The following is a 16,745-nucleotide window of genomic DNA, read 5'->3' as shown; positions in this document are numbered from 1 at the left end:
AAAAAAAACAACCAACTGTTGGTGAGGGTGTAGAGAACTTGGAACCTTCCTACACTGCATGTGGTACTATAAAAACTGGTGCAGCCACTTTGGGAAAAAGTTTGGAGTTCCTCAAAATGTTAAACAGAGTTACCGTATGACTCAGCAATTCCATTTCTAGGTATATACCCAAGAGAACAAAATATACATGTCCATACAAAATTTGTACTTAAATGTTCACAGTAACATGAGTCAAAACAGCCAAAAAGTAAAAACAACTCAAATACATCCATCAACTGGTGTATGGATAAACAAAATGTAGCATGTGTATCCATACTATGGAACATTATTTGGCCATAAAAAGGAACAAAATACAGATGCATGCTATAAAATGGATGACCATTAAAGATGTTATGCTAAGTTAAAGAGGCCAGGCACAAAGGCCATACATTATGTGACACCATTATATGAAATGTCCAGAATAGGCAAATTCACAGACACGAAAAGTAATGGTTTCCAAAAGCTAAGGGAACAAAGGAATGTAGAGTGACTGCAGATAGGTACAGGGCTTCTTTTTGGGGTGATAATAATGCTTTAAAATTAGACAATAAATGGCTGTAAATGGCTGCATAATTCTGTGAATACACTAAAATACACTAAAATCCTCCAAATCCTATTATTTTCAAAAGGTGAATTTTATGGCACGTGAATTATATCTCAAGAAAGTTATTACATTAAAAAAAATTGAGAACTGGGCGCCTGGGTGGCTCAGTGGGTTAAGCCGCTGCCTTCGGCTCAGGTCATGATCCCAGGTCCTGGGTTCGAGCCCCACATCGGGCTTTCTGCTCAGCGGGGAGCCTGCTTCCTCCTCTCTCTCTGCCTGCCTCTCTGCTTACTTGTGATTTCTCTCTGTCAAATAAATAAATAAAATCTTAAAAAAAAAAATTGAGAACTGATTATTGGATTTATCAATGGAGAAATCACTGGTGACTTTGACAAGGCCAGTTTTTGTAGAATGGCAGAGACAAAAGCCAGATTAGAGCTGGTTTAGGAGAAAAAGGGAGGAAAGGAATGAGATGGTTGTATAGACCGTCACTGAGTCTATAAATGGTGTATAGACTGCTCTCTGAGAAGCTGAGCTAAAGGGAGCAGAGAAATACGGCAATTTCTGGGTGAACATGTGTGATTAAGAGAGACTATTTTTATTTTTATTTTTAAAGAATTTTATTTATTTGACAGAGAGAGACACAGTGAGAGAGGGAACACAAGCAGGGGGAATGAGAGAGGAAAAAGCAGGCTTCCCGCTGATCAGGGAGCCTGATGCAGGGCTCAGTCCCAGGACTCTGGGATCAGATGAAGGCCGATGCTTAAAGACGGAGCCACCCAGCAGCACCCCAAGAGAGGTTGTTTTTAAAAGACTAGAGAAATCTGGTGCATGTTTGCTACTGATGAGAGTGATCCTATGCACAGGAAAAAAAAGTAATTCTGCAATTGAAGAAAAGGAGAAATGCTGGAGTGAAGTCCTTGAGTAGACAAGAGGAACATTTTGTGCATATGAGGAGAGATTAGTTCTAGATAGGAACACAAGCAGCTCATGGGCAAAGACAAATGGGTACATGTGAATAAAAATAAATGGAAAGAGGTGTATAGAATGGAAGGAAGTCCTTACTTCTGTTTTACCAGGGAAACAGCAAGCAGAGTGGAAGTGAGGATGGGAGAGGGATGCAGCAAGTTTTGAGCAGAGGAGAAGGTATGAAAAACTGAATAGTCAGGAAATGTAGTAGGATTGCTGTTAAATATTAAAGGCCCACTTAAGGCTAAGGAACATGAACTTAAAGTGAGAACGGGGGCGCCTAGGTGGCTCAGTGGGTTAAAGCCTCTGCTTTCAGCTCGGGTCATGATCCCAGGGTCCTGGGATTGAGCCCCACATGGGGCTTTCTGCTCAGCAGGGAGCCTGCTTCCTCCTCTCTCTCTGCCTGCCTCTCTGCCTACTTGTGATCTCTGTCAAATAAATAAAATCTTAAAAAAAAAAAAAAAAGTGAGAACAGGCAGAATAGTTGTGTGGTTTTCTCCAGCCACCTTTAGATGCATACATGCAAGCATGCAGGAAGCCAAAAGTCAGATTTAACCTTGGTCAGGGTTCTGTCAGTGAGTAATTTAAAAATGTATAGAAGCGGGGTGCCTGGGTGGCTCAGTGGTTAAGCCTCCGCCTTCGGCTCAGATCATGGTCTTAGGGTCCTGGGATCAAGCCCCACATCCAGCTCTCTGCTCGGCGGGGAGCCTGCTTCCCCCCCCTCCCCGCCTGGCTCTCTGCCTGCTTGTGATCTCTATATGTCAAATAAATAAATAAAATCTTTAAAAAATATGTATAGAAGGAATAAATTATAATGTGAAGAGGTAATGGTAAGGAGGGAAGTAAAGATCTGAAAAAAGTAAGATGTACAGTGTAAAAGGTGGTGAGGTTAAGGAATTAATACAGTTGAGACTCTAGAGGAAAGGAGCTGCAAAAAGGGGGGGGAGCAGGGGGGGGAAGATAGTTGGAGAATAGGATTCTTGAAATCAAGAAAATAGAAGAAATATAGCTCTGACTCGTTTTAAGTCAGGAGTCTGCAAGCTTTTTCTTTAAAGCGAATAAATATTTTAGGCTTTGAAGACCAATGGTCTCTACTGTAATAGCCAACTCTGCTGTTGTAGTATGAAAGAAGCTGTAGACAGTACATGAAGGAGCAAAGCTGTATTTAAAAAAACGTTATTTACAAAACTAGTTTGGCTCAGGGACACTGGCACATGGAAGCAGTAACGAGATAAGATGGAGGACAAAATCACCGGCAGAGAGGTGGTCAAGGAAATAAGAAGCAAAGGCATGGGCAAGATCTTTAATAAGGACACTGAATTCGTCAAGAATTAAGTCCAGGAACAATGTTGAAGATAATGACTGAGGGCCAGGAATTAAAACCTTTAAAGAATGGTGGGGGCAAAGGTGGAAAAATCAGCAAAAATGGCAGAGCAAGGATCTCTCTGAAAATTCCATCCTCCATAAAAGCAATAAGAAAACTGGCAAAAGTCGTCAGAATCAAGTTTTTCAGAATTCTGGAAATTAACCAAAGACTTGCAGCAAATGAAGAGCATTTATTTTTTTAAAAAACCAGCTCACATCACATATTGAGATTCGGACATACCACCCTGAACGCGCCAGATCTCGTCTGATCTCGGAAGCTAAGCAGGGTCGGGCCTGGTTAGTACTTGGATGGGAGACATATTGAGATTCAAACTGATCATGAATCTCAGTAAGAACAGCGGGCTTTGTGGCATCTTAACTTGCCCTATTCCTATCCTTGGGGCTGAAAAAAATCAATAGCCTACAATCGCAGTGAAAAGCAGCAGCCTGACAACCACTGAAGGTGCAGCATACGATTGAGGCTCCTTCCAAGCTTCATTTCCAAAGAATGCTCATGACATGGCCTTTCTTGTAACATGGCCAAACTTGTAAGTCTGTATTTGACTAGATTTTAGAGTTTGCTCATCAAGAAAAGGTTTTTCCTTGGTAGTGGGAATATGTGTTGAAAATATCTGCAGGCACGTGTTTAACTTTGTGGCTGCCTGAGACAGTGGATAACATTCAGGGCAAATAATAGGCTATCCAAAGAGCTGAAAAAGAAAGCTAGGAAAATTGATGTCCACAAGGGCTTTGAAAAGTTCTGATGTGATCCTGGCAATCAAGATGTCCACATGCATGCACAGAAGGCTGTGTGCATGCCCAGGGCTAAGCACATGCTTAGAAATGGTCTGAGAAGGCTCTAAATTCTCACTTTGGTTGAGTTTGAGTCTTTGCACAAGCAGAAAGTGAAGGATAAACCAGAGTGTCATTGCCTGGCTGAGTGCTGAATTCTTTTTTTTTTTTTTTTTAAGATTTTATTTATTTGACAGAGATCACAAGTAGGCAGAGAGAGAGAGAGAGGGAAGCAGGCTCCCCGCTGAGCAGAGAGCCCAATGCGGGACATGATCCCAGGACCCTGGGATCATGACCTAAGCCGAAGGCAGAGGCTTTTAACCCACTGAGCCACCCAGGTGCCGTGAGTGTTGAATTCTATACGAAGCAAAACTAGTCTTTAAAAAACTAGGGGAAAGTAAGATATTCCTAGGTAAACAAAACCAGAATTCATTGCTAGCAGACCTCCCATACAAGATATGCTAAGAGAAATCTTCAGGCTGACACAAAAGGACACAAGGCAGTAACATAAACCAACAGGAAAAAATAAAGAACACCAGTGAAGTTAACTCCATAGTTGTATTAGTTTTCTATTATAGCTGCAACATTAAACCACAAACTTAGAGGCTTAAAACAACAAAAATTTACTAGCGATCTGGAGGTTGGAAGTCTGACATGGCTCTCACTAGGATAAAATGAGTATGTCAGCAGGGCTGCATTTCTATGTAGAGGCTCTGGGAGAAAATCTGTTTTTTTGCTTTTTCCATTAGAGGGTGCCTACATTCCCTGGCTCAGGGCCTCTTCTTCCATCTGCAAAGCCAGCAGTATAGCACCTTTAAATCTGTCTCTCTTACTTACCTGTCTCTCTCCGTCCCTTATAAAGATCCTTCTGGTTACATTGAGCCTGTGTGTTTTTTTTTGTTTTTTTTTAAGGATTTTATTTATTTGATGAAGAGAGAGAGACAGTGAGAGAGGGAGCATAAGCAAGGGGAGTGGGAAAGAGAGAAGCAGGCTTCTCAGCAGAGCAGGGAGTCCGACGTAGGCCTCAATCCCAGGAACCTTGGATTGTGACCTGAGCCGAAGGCAGCCGCTTAAGGACTGAGCCACCCAGGCACCCTGAGCCTAACTGATTTAATCCAGGCTAATCTCTCTCATTCTAAATCCTTAATTTAATCACATCTATAAAATCCCTTTTGCTATGTAATGTAACATATTCACATGTTCTGAGAATTAATATGACAGATTGTTTTTTAGGGGATCATTACTCTGCCTAACACAGTAGGTAAATACAAAAAACAGTATAAATGTATTTCTTGTAACTTTTTGTTTCTCTTATCTGATTTAAAAGACACTGCACAGGGGCGCCTGGGTGGCTCAGTGGGTTAAGCCTCTGCCTTCGGCTCAGGTCATGGTCTCAGGGTCCTGGGATCGGGCTCTCTGCTCAGCGGGGAGCCTACTCCCCCCCCCCACTCTGCCTGCCTCTCTGCCTGCTTGTGATTTCTCTATCTCTATCAAATAAATAAATAACATTTTTAAAAAATAAATAAAAAATAAAAGACACTGCACAAAGCAATAATTATAAATTGTGGTGATAGGCACATAATATTTAAAGATGTCATCTGTATGACAATAACAGCAAAAGAGAAAGGAGGGAAAAGAGCTGTACAGGAACAAAATTTTTGCATACTACTGAAATTAAATTGGCATTAATCCAAACTAGGTTATTATAAATTAAGATGTTAACTGTAATCCCTGGGGCAACCACTAAGATAATAACTCAAAATATTAAAAGAAACAAGGGAATTAAAATGGTACAACAGAACGTATCTTTTTTAACATAAAAGAAGACTGTTGTGGAGGAACAGAGGAACAAAAATAAGATAAGATTTATAGAAAATAAACAGCACAATGGCAGATAAAAATCTTATCAATAATTACAACTGTAAATGAATTAAACATCCCAATCAAGGAATGATAAGAAGTAACCCCAGAGTCTATGACTAAAATAGATAAATGACAAACTAACAAACCTAGGAGGTTTTAGAAGAGAAAGACACAATGATCTGCAAGTGATGAGAAAAAGGAGGACACCAACCCTACTTTTAGGTTTAGTGGTATGAGGAATGCAAAAGCGAGAACAGATACTGCTTGACAGGACTACAGTCTAACAGGATCCTTTGGGGGATATTTATAATCTTTTTTGACACAAAGAAATTAGCAATTTTTTTTTTTATTTTTAAAGATTTTATTTATTTATTTGTCAGAGAGAGAGAGGGAGAGAGAGCAAGCACAGGCAGACAGAATGGCAGGCAGAGGCAGAGGGAGAAGCAGGCTCCCCGATGAGCAAGGAGCCCGACGTGGGACTCGATCCCAGGACGCCGGGATCATGACCCGAGCCGAAGGCAGCTGCTCAACCAACTGAGCCACCCAGGCGTCCCGAAATTAGCAATTTTTATTTAGTAAAACCTATCAATCTTTTCCTTTGCTTCTTCTCTTTACATTCAGGCTTAGAAAGGCATTCACAGGGTGTCTGGGTAGCTCAGCTGGTTAGCATCTGCCTTCCGCACAGGTCATGATCCCAGGGTCCTGGGATTGACTCTAGCATCAGGCTCCCTGCTCAGCAGGGTGTCTGCTTCTCCCTCTGTCTCCACCCCTTCCCCCTGCTCGTGCTCACTCTCTCTCAAGTAAATAAAATCTTTAAAAAAAATTAAAAAAAAAGTCATTCAAATCCAGAGAGCAGATAAAAAATACTCATCTATAGCCTCTTTTTATATCCAAGATTCTTAAATTAGGCCCTCATATCACTTTAACCTTACTGTACACTCTGCTGTATAAAACTCTCTTATTTTTCTTTCACAGAATTAGAAGGAAAGGAGAGTAAAGGAGACAATAATATATGCTAGAAAGAACACTAAATTAAAAGGCAGTAGTACTAACACCTAATCCAAACTCCACTACGAAGTCATTGGATGGCAGGAGTTTGATCTCTAATCTGTAGCCCTCCTCCCCCACTACCACAGTTGAACTCCCTATCATCTCTGGTTTATGGCTATAGGTTATTGCAATTATCTCCCAGATGGCCAAGTTGATAATGGTCTCTCCTTTTTCCAATCCATCCCCCATAGAGACTAGAATTATAGTCTTTAAAAAACCTTAAAATGAAGGATTCATATCTATCATTTATATAAATCATTCCTACAAATCATTAAGAAAAATAAACAATTCAATAGAAAAATGAGTAAAGGGGATGCCTGGATGGCTCAGTAGGTTAAGCATCTGCCTTCGGCTCTGGTCATGATTCTAGGGTCCTGGGATCGAGCCCCACATTGGGCTCCTTGGTTAGGAGGGAGCCTGCTTTTCCCTCTGCCTGCTGATTCCCCTGCCTATGAACACTCTCTCTCTCTAATAAATAAAATCTTAAATAAAAACAAATGAGCAACAGATATATTTTATGTGTGTGTGTGTGTGTGTGTATAAAGATTTTATTTATTTATTTGACAGAGAGAGACACAATGAGAGAGGGAACACGACCCGGGGAAGTGGGAGAAGGAGAAGCAGCCTTCCCGATGAGCATGGAGCCCAATGCAGCAATCAATCCCAGGACCTTGGGATCATGACCTGAGCCGAAAGCAGACACTTAATAACTGAGCCACCCAGGTGCCCTATTTTTGTTTTTATAGCACTGAGCACATAGTTGGCACTCCATAAAAACTGGACTAGTAACATTTCATCTAGCACCTAAAGCTAACAGCAAGGCTTTTTTCATTTCTCAAAGTCTTCAAAGACCAGGATTTACTAGAATCTTAAAATTATCTTCTCCAACATGCCACTGTCCAAAACACCAAAACCAACTACCTTATATTAAAAATCTAGGTCTTAGTATTCAACATTTACAAGGCTAAAAAAATCTAAATATTGCTTTTATCAGTATGTTATCTTAGTAGGTTAGAAATAAAAATCATGATGTTAGAAGTAACCGTGCAAGATAACTGATTCCATGTTGATACACTGAAATTGACCAGGGTAAGATTATTTATGCTGTGGAAACTGGTAAACACCACAAACAAAAACTGCCCCCTTCTCCAAGCTGGTTAAACCAGCACACAAAGGTGTATTTATTCTAATAGGACAGCACTATGACTAGCTGATGAGTAAACAGTAGTTTAAGTTTTCCTTCTTCAAGGAGCTTCCTGGTCTAGTTTAAATGCATGTATTTTTCCCTAGTCATCTAAATCTAAAAATCTAAAGTATTTCTATCTATGTCAAAAAGTTATACTTACATTCATCTAATTCATTCAATAAGTATTTACTGAGTACCTCGGCACTGTTCATACTCATGATCATTTTACCCACTCATTTTCTTCTTCTAAGCGGTAAAGCTTCTTGAAAAAGAAGTGGGTTCTCAGTAAGTATTTAATAGGCAACGACTGGCACAGCAGACCTTATGGTTGACTCCTAATATCCATTTCATCTGAGACAATCAGTCAAATACAGTCAGTGCCTAGTATAAAGAGGGTTTATGACCTAGTTAATGGTCAAAAAGATATGAAAATAAAAGTCTGCTGGGAGCTTCTGGGAAAGGTTTCCTTGCTCCTAAGAAACAGAAGCAGATTTCCCTTCTTAACTTCATGTGGTATTTGGACGAGATATTTCTAAAGCTGTAGCCACTGCATTATCCAAAACAAACAAACCACAACCACAACAAAAAATCCCAAACCTGACCTACCTCTGAAATTGATTGATTGATAAAAAAATTTCCCTTATCAAGCTATTTAAAATTTAAAAAGGGTTTGTGGGGTTTTTTTTTTAAGATTTTATTTATTTATTTGACAGAGCACTTGAGAACACAAATGGGGGTAACAGTAGAGAGAGAGAGAGAGAGAGAAGCAGGCTCCCCAGGCTCCCTGCTGAGCAGGGAGCCCAATGTGGGGCTCAATACCAGGACTCTGGGATCATGACCTGAGCTGAAGGTAGATGCTTAACCAACTGAGCCACGCAGGCACTCCTAAAAAAGGGTTTCTGTTACTTGCAGCTAAAAGCAAACTAACTGATAAAACAGAAATGTGGACAAAGATCTAGGTAGTGAACTAAGATTCTTAACACAGTAAAATTTGTTGGACAGTAACTAATTGTGTGTGTGTGTTTTAAAGATATTTATTTATTTGACAGAGATCACAAGCATGCAGAGAGGCAGGTAGAGAGAGAGGTAGGGGCGGTGGGAGGCAGGCTCTCCACCCAGGGAGCCCCATGTGGGGCTCGATCCCAGGACCATGGGATCATGACTTGAACTGAAGGCAGAGGCTTTAACCCACAGAGCCACCAAGGCGCCCCTTGTGTGGGTTTTTAAAAAAGAATTTTTTTTTTTTTAAGATTTAATTTATTTATTTGACAGAGAGAGAACACAAGTAGGCAGAGAGAGAGGAAGGGAAGCAGCGTCCCTGCTGAGCAGAGAGCCCGATGTGGGGCTCGACCCCAGGACCCTGGGATCATGACCTGAGCCGAAGGCAGAGGCTTTTTTTTTTTTTTTAAGGTTTTATTTATTTATTTGACAGACAGAAATCACAAGTAGGCAGAGAGACAGGCAGAGAGAGAGGAGGAAGCAGGCTCCCCGCTGAGCAGAGAGCCCGATGCGGGGCTTGACCCAGGACTCTGGGATCACGACCTGAGCCGAAGGCAGAGGCTTTAACCCACTGAGCCACCCAGGTGTCCCTTGTTTTATTTTAAGTAGACTCCACACCCAATGTGGGGCTCCAACTCATTAGCCTGATATCAAGAGTTGCATGCTCTACCAACTCAGCCAGCCAGGTATCCCAACTGCTGTGTGTGTATATTTATGTAGGTATGTATTTTTTATTTTATTTTATTTTATTTTTTAGAGGGAGAGGGAGAGAGAATGTTAAGCAGGCTCCATGCCCAGGAGAGCCCAACATGGGGCTTGATCTCACAACCTTGAGATCACGACCTGAGCCAAAACCAAGAGTTGGAAGCTTAACTCACTGAGCCACCCCAATTGTGGTTTTTTTTTTGGTTTTGTTTTTTTTAGATTTTATTTATTTGACAGACACACACACACACACAGAGAAAACACAAGTCTGGGCTGTGGGAGAGGGAGAAGCAGGCTTCCCACAGCTGAGCAGAGAGCCTGATGCAGGGCTCAATCCCAGGACCCTGGGATCATGCATCACCTGAGCCCAAGGCAGAGAGTTAATGACCAAGCCATTCAGGCGCCCCATCTCCAGTTGTGCTTTAAATTTTCTCCTTTAACATTTTCCTCTAAGGCATACACCTATTTTTAAGAGATCAAAGTTTAAAATGCACATAATTTAAAATCAGAGTTCTACAAAGTTTGTTAAGAAAAACAGTAGCCTGGGGCGCCTGAGTGGCTGAATCTGTTGGGCATCTGCCTTTAGCTCCAGTTGTGGATCCCGGGGCCCTGGGATGAGCCCTGCTTCAGGCTCCCTGCTCAGTGGGGAGTCTGCTTCTCCCTCTCCCTTTGACCCCCTCCATGCTCTAATTCTCTCTCTCTCAAGCAAATAAATAAATAAATAATTAAAAAGGAAAAACAGTAGCCCTCACCTCTGTTGTTGTCCCATTTCCAGTCCCTAGAGGCAAACCACTTGCAATCACTTTCAAGTGATTATTCTAGAATTCATCTCCATGTTTATAAATTACATGCTCCTGTTGCTACCTCTTAATTTTTCAGTTTTGGGAATTATCTATTGATTTCTCACTATGAAAGGTGATGATTTAGATCTCTCTTTTCCTGTACCCAACTATCCTTTATAATAAAGTTAAAATTTTGATTAGTTCACTATTCAGTATACATTTTAATGACTTTGTAAGCCTATTCATATTTAAGCCCTATAGTAAACCATGATTCCTTTTCCTTTCCAGCACAACTTTTTGCTTTTCCTATGTAAGCATTATCTTTTTTATTCATTTGCTTAGATCTCCATGTATTTACCATTATTTCAACCCAGAAAAATTTTGTCAATTGTTTACATTTCCTCTCAAGACATTCAGACCCATCAAGTATTCTACTTCATCTTTCTAAAGAAGTCTCTCTTCTGGAGCCTTCAAACTTTCTCCAGTCCAGGCTGGGTGGCCATTTAGTGCTGATAAATTATTGTTTATCTGAAATCCATTCACTACCTAGAGGAATCCCCTAGCCTTCCTGCCTACCTTCCTTTCCTTTCTTTCTTTTATTAAAAAACTTTTTGCCCTTTAAAAATTTTTTTGAGTATAGTAGACATATTAGCTTCCAGTGTACAATGATTCAACAATTCTGTACATTATGAAATGATCACCAACAATAAGTATATTACAATATTCCTTATGTTGTATTTTTCATCCCCATGCTTATTTACTTTGTAACTGGAGGTCTGTACCTAAGATTTTAATCCCATCACCCAGTTTGCTCATTCCCCCACCCCTATAGCAACCACCAGTTTGTTCCCTATATTTATGGGTCTATTTCTAGCTTTTCTTGTTGATTGGATTTCCTGTTTCCTCCATCATATGTCTTCCTCTTTCCTGGTTTAAACCTTTATTTTGTGGAGGACATCTTCCACCAGCTTCCTAGAATGATGCATGGGAAGTACATTTTTTGAGACACGGCAAGTTTATTCTAGCTTTTCATACAAGACTGACAGTTTGGCTGAATTAAAGACACGCGCGCGCGCAAGCGCGCACACACACACACACACACACACACACACACACGGGACACCTGGGTAGCTCAGTTGGTTAAGCATTTGCCTTTGGCTCAGTCATGATCCCAGGGTCCTGGGATCAAGTCCCCCATCAGGCTCCCTTCTCAGTGGGAAGCTGCTTCTCCCTCTATCAGCTGCTACCCTTGCTTGTGCTCTCTTTCTGACAAATAAATCTTTAAAAAAACACAAACACAAAAACCTCTAGGCCTGTTTTTGGATACAATATCAGACAGTGATGTGTACTGACTTTCTTTTTAACTTTTCGAACAAAAATTTGATGATGATTTCTGAATTAACACAGAAACTGAGAAGCACCTGACTACAGAAGTCTGTATCAGAATGGTCCTGGGATCAAGCCCCACATCGGGCTCTCTGCTCAGCGAGGAGCCTGCTTCCCCCTCTCTCTCTGCCTGCCTTTCTGCCTACTTGTGATCTCTCTCTGTCAAATAAATAAATAAAATCTTAAAAAAAATCAAAACACATTTAAGCTAGCCTATAGTTAGTGTAATGTCTAAAGAAAGCCTCATAAAATTAGCAGCAAGTAGGCACTGAATAAATGGTAGTAACAAAATCATATTTACATCTGTGAGTTCTGATATAAATGAAGTAGATAACTTTTTCTTTTAAAGACTTTATTTACTTATTTGATACAGAGAGAGAGAGCATGAGTGGGGGAAGGAGCAAGGGGAGAAGAAGCAGGCTCCCCGCTGAGCAGGGAGCCTGACACAGGACTTGATCCCAGGCCCCTGGATCGTGACCTGAGCTGAAGGCAGATGCCTAACCCACTGAGCCACCCAGGTGCCCCTGAAGTAGATAACTTTGACCCAAAACTAAACCTGTGGTTTTGGCTTTTAAAGCTGCCTGATCTTGATTAGTCTCCAATTTTATTAACTTATCAAATATATCAAGTAATGTTTTTTGTATTTATATTTTCTCTGTTCGGTAAAACCAGCTTGCTTGGTTTGACTTTAAACTCCAAATACTGGCAAAACAACTATCATTAAGTTTACCTTGCTAAAACCTCAAAACCTTTTTGTAAACACACAGAGGTTTATACTGCCCAGGATCTCAGTAACTTATGTAGTTAACAGCACACAAGAACCCTGAATAAGAAAAGGGAATTCATTATCAAGAGAAAACAAAGATGTCAACCTCCCTGAGGAACCAACATAATTTCCTCAATGGTTATTATTCCTATTCTGTCTCCAAAAGATTCACATTGCCAAAAATTTCATAAGCATTAATCAAATCTCCTTTTTTGATTACAGGCAATTCTGTTTCTCTCCTCTTCTTTCTTCCCCTTCCTACACCATCCTTGAAGGAGTCAATATTCAAACCACTGGTGTCCAGAGGAAATTCTGTCTTTTTCCACATCGTGAAAACTGTGTAAGTAGGAGGCATTCTAGCCTTCCCTTGGTTCCCTGATGTCTTACTGCATATCAATGCTTGCAATCAATCCAGAATTCTCAAACACAATAGTAAAGGCTTGGTATTAGGAAAATCTCTCAGACTAAGAGAGATTTAAACTAAGGGCCAAGAGAAATTTGATTAACTTCATACAACTACACAACAGTACTAAAATATTAGTATTTGAAGGATCAATATAAATTATATATAATGTACCCTCAATCCCTGTGAGAACTATATTTACATTTAATAGCAACAAAAATTTTATTTATTAATACTAAAATACAAAATAATGGGAACAATATGTTTGTTTAAAAATAATGGCCCCACTACAGTAGCAAGAAGCATGCCTACTGCCTAGATCTTTTTTTTCTAGTGTCATTCTCTAATATTAGGAATCAAGCCTCCTTGGAGAAATGGGCTGATTCAAGCATTAGGGCCAGAAGCATACAAGATGAGTCTACCTCATCTTATAGTGCGAGAAAGTGAGGACGTGTTAAAAAATAAAGCACACAAGCACATTTGTATAGGTGCACACATGCACACATCCATACACACACACACACACACACATCATATAACAAAGTAATGTGGGAACTGACTGAAAGGGGTCTGTTCAAGGGTGAAGCCAGAACAATATGAGCAAAAATAAAGTAGTACTGGATTGGAACCCAAAATATAAAACAAATATCCATGAGTCCACAGTGGTATCTAAATAAATGCCTGAGTAAATGAATAAATGAGAAGAGACAAATCTCCCATGCAGAAGAATTCCAAATAATTTATGTGGATACTCTACCTGCAAGGAAGGAGAGCAAAACTCCCCACTCTTTAGGCTGTGGACTATATACAGTGACTTCCCTCCAGAGGGTACAATATGGAAAGAGAAGAAAAGGGGAATAACTTTATAGTGAAGAACCTGACAAAACACTACTTTAGCCAGGTGATCATGGTTAACATCCACAGTCATAAATCATGTTTTTAATATGTATGCTGATATAATGTGATGAAAATGGCACTTTACCTCTGTGGGTACTTTCCCAATAACTGATAACCCCAGTCTTATCATGAGAAAACAATAAGACAAATTCCTCTTGTGGGGCATTCTACAAAATACCTGACCAATATTCCTCAAAACTGTGAAGGTCATCAAAAACAAGGAAAGTCTGATAAACTGCCACGACCAAGAGGTGCCTGAAGAGAGTCAACAACTAAACGTAATGTGGGACTCTAAGTGGGATTCTGGAACAAAAAAGGGGAAAGTAGGTTAATCTTAATAAAATAAAGACTTCTGTTAATAATAAGAATTATAATATATTAATATTGGCTCATTAATTATAACAAATGTATCATACTAATAATAAGAAAAATGGGTATGAGGTATATGGGAATTCGCTATACTATCTTCTCAATTTTTCTATAAATCTAAAACTATTCTAAAAAAATAAAGCCTATTAAAAAAAAAAAATACTGGTCCCTGCTGCCAAGTCACAGTGGGATCTAACCTATTTACCCTAAAGATACAAATGTAGTGATCCAAAGGGGCACATGCACCTGAATGTTTATAGTAGCAATGTCCATAATAGCCAAACTATGGAAAGAACCTAGATGTCCATCAACAGATGAACGGAAAAAGAAGGTGTGGTATATGTATGTATGTATGTATGTGTGTATATATATATATATATACACACACACACACACACACACACACACACACACACAATGGAATACCACACAGCCATCAAAAGAAATGAAATCTTGCCATTTGCAACGATGGGGATGGAACTAGAAGGTATTATGCTGAGCGAAATAAGTCAATCAGAGAAAGACAATTATCATATGATCTCTCTGATATGAGGAATTTGAGAGGCAGAGCAGGGGGTTGTAGGGGGGTAGGGAAGGAAAATATGAAAAAAGATGGGATCGGGAGGGAGATAAACCATAAGACACTCTTTTTTTTTTAAAGATTATTTATTTATTTATTTGACAGACAGAGATTACAAGTAGGCAGAGAGGCAGGCAGAGAGAAAGGAGGAAGCAGGCTCCCTGCTGAGCAGAGAGCCCGATGTGGGGCTCGATCCCAGGACTCTGAGATCATGACCTGAGCCGAAGGCAGAGGCTTTAACCCACTGAGCCACCCAGGCGTCCCAACCATAAGAGACTCTTAATCTCACAAACAAACTAAGGGTTGCTAGGGGGTTTGGGGGTAGGGATAGGGTGGCTGGGTGATGGACATTGGGGAGGGTATGTGCTATGGTGAGTGCTGTGAAACGTGTAAGCCTGATGATTCACAGACCTGTACCCCTGGGGCAAATAATACATTATATGTCAATAAAAATAACTTTTAGGGACACCTGGGTGGCTCAGTTGGTTGGGTGACTGCCTTCGGCTCAGGTCATGATCCTGGAGCCCTGGGATGGAGTCCCGCATCGGGCTCCCTGCTTGGCAAGGAGTCTGCTTCTCCCTCTGACCCTCCCACTTCTCATGCTCTCTCGCTCTCTCTCTAATAAATAAATAAAATCTTAAAAAAAAAAAAAAAAACTTTTAAAAAAGAATGGGACCTAACCAAATCAGGGTGAGTGAAGGAATTCAGTAAATTAGACTTCACAAAGAAATAAACACATTTCCCCTATTTTAGGAAACAATTTAGAACCTGTTAACCCAGGTACATAATTTCAGGTCAGCTGTCTCATCATAAGTATAAGACATTTAAATTTCAAGGTAACCACATCTCTGCATCTCAGAATCAAACACCTCAACAGATATACAGCTAGCAATAAACATGGATGATCTGACAGGAGATCTGTGGGGACAGAGTGGCTAAAAGTAAAAAATTCAGATAATATAATTAACAGATTAGCTTTGCTTGAAAGTAAAAGCAGATAAAAATCTTTGGAATCTATTACATTCTAAGAGAGAACTAATCACTAAAAACTTAAATCAAATCGGGGCACCTGGGTGGCTCAGTGGTTTAAGCCTCTGCCTTTCGCTCAGGTCATGATCTCAGGGACCTGGGATCAAGCCCCATGTCAGACTCTCTGCTTAGTGGTAACCCCCCACCCGCCTGCCTCTGCCTACTTGTGAGCTCTGTCTGTCAAATAAATAAATAAAAATCTTAAAAAAAAAAAATAGATAAAACTAAATCAAATCAAGAAGTATTGAGTCTTAGCTATGCATTAGGTAAGGCATTATCCTTAGGCCTGTACTACTCTAACTGTCTCTAGATTGGGAGCATCAGCACATCCTGGGGACCTGTTGAAAATACAAATGGACCTCAGTCTAGATTTAGTGAATCAGAATCTCTGGAGATGAGCCTAAAAATCTTTTTTAACATGCTCTCCACGTGATTCTGATGTACATTTAAGTTTGAGTATCACTGTGGCAGACAGTGTAATCCCTCTATATATGCGGCAAATGCATACAAGGGTCTGGAAGACAGATAAGCAGATGAAGATTCATGTCACACAGCAAACTACCTGCTATATGATTACCAAGCAGCACCAGTAAAGCAAGCAGTCAACCCTCCTCTACCAGAAACTAAGTAGAAACACAGTAGTTAGATCCTTTGAGCTTTTTGCAGCAATTTCAAAGACAAGCAAAAGGGAACAGAAGTCAGAGTCAAGCGTAAATGCTAGTCAGGAGGGAGACATACATAATAGAAGGTGTAGTGTATATTCTACCCAGTGACCCAAAACAGACTAAGTATTGCAGTCCAGTTTGCTTAACATCAGGTTCTTGTTTTCCATGGAAACCTGTGGATTTGGTTTTGACTCTTCTGCACTTTCAGACTGCTGTTTCCATCTTGTTCTCACCTATTTAAAAATGAAAAGCGCTTTCTATATCACCAACAAAAGCAATTCAGCAGGATTCATTTCTGTACACTGTGCTGCCAAATATAAACCCCATTAATGAAAAGCACAAGGGACTAGGGCTTG

General features: G+C 40.2%; 1 protein-coding gene and 1 pseudogene across 4 annotated transcripts in view; one reads left to right on the top strand and one right to left on the bottom strand.

The window, feature by feature from the left end:
• ZNF609 (zinc finger protein 609) overlaps positions 1-16,745 on the bottom strand; it is a 228,594-nt gene that overhangs the window by 109,061 nt on the left and 102,788 nt on the right. The gene's annotated exons all lie outside the window — the stretch shown is intronic.
• Positions 3,145-3,265, top strand: LOC125105937 (uncharacterized; annotated as a pseudogene).

Source organism: Lutra lutra, chromosome 7, assembly GCF_902655055.1.
Source record: "Lutra lutra chromosome 7, mLutLut1.2, whole genome shotgun sequence".
NCBI classification, from domain to species: domain Eukaryota; kingdom Metazoa; phylum Chordata; class Mammalia; order Carnivora; family Mustelidae; genus Lutra; species Lutra lutra.
This window is presented reverse-complemented; position numbering and strand designations above follow the sequence as displayed.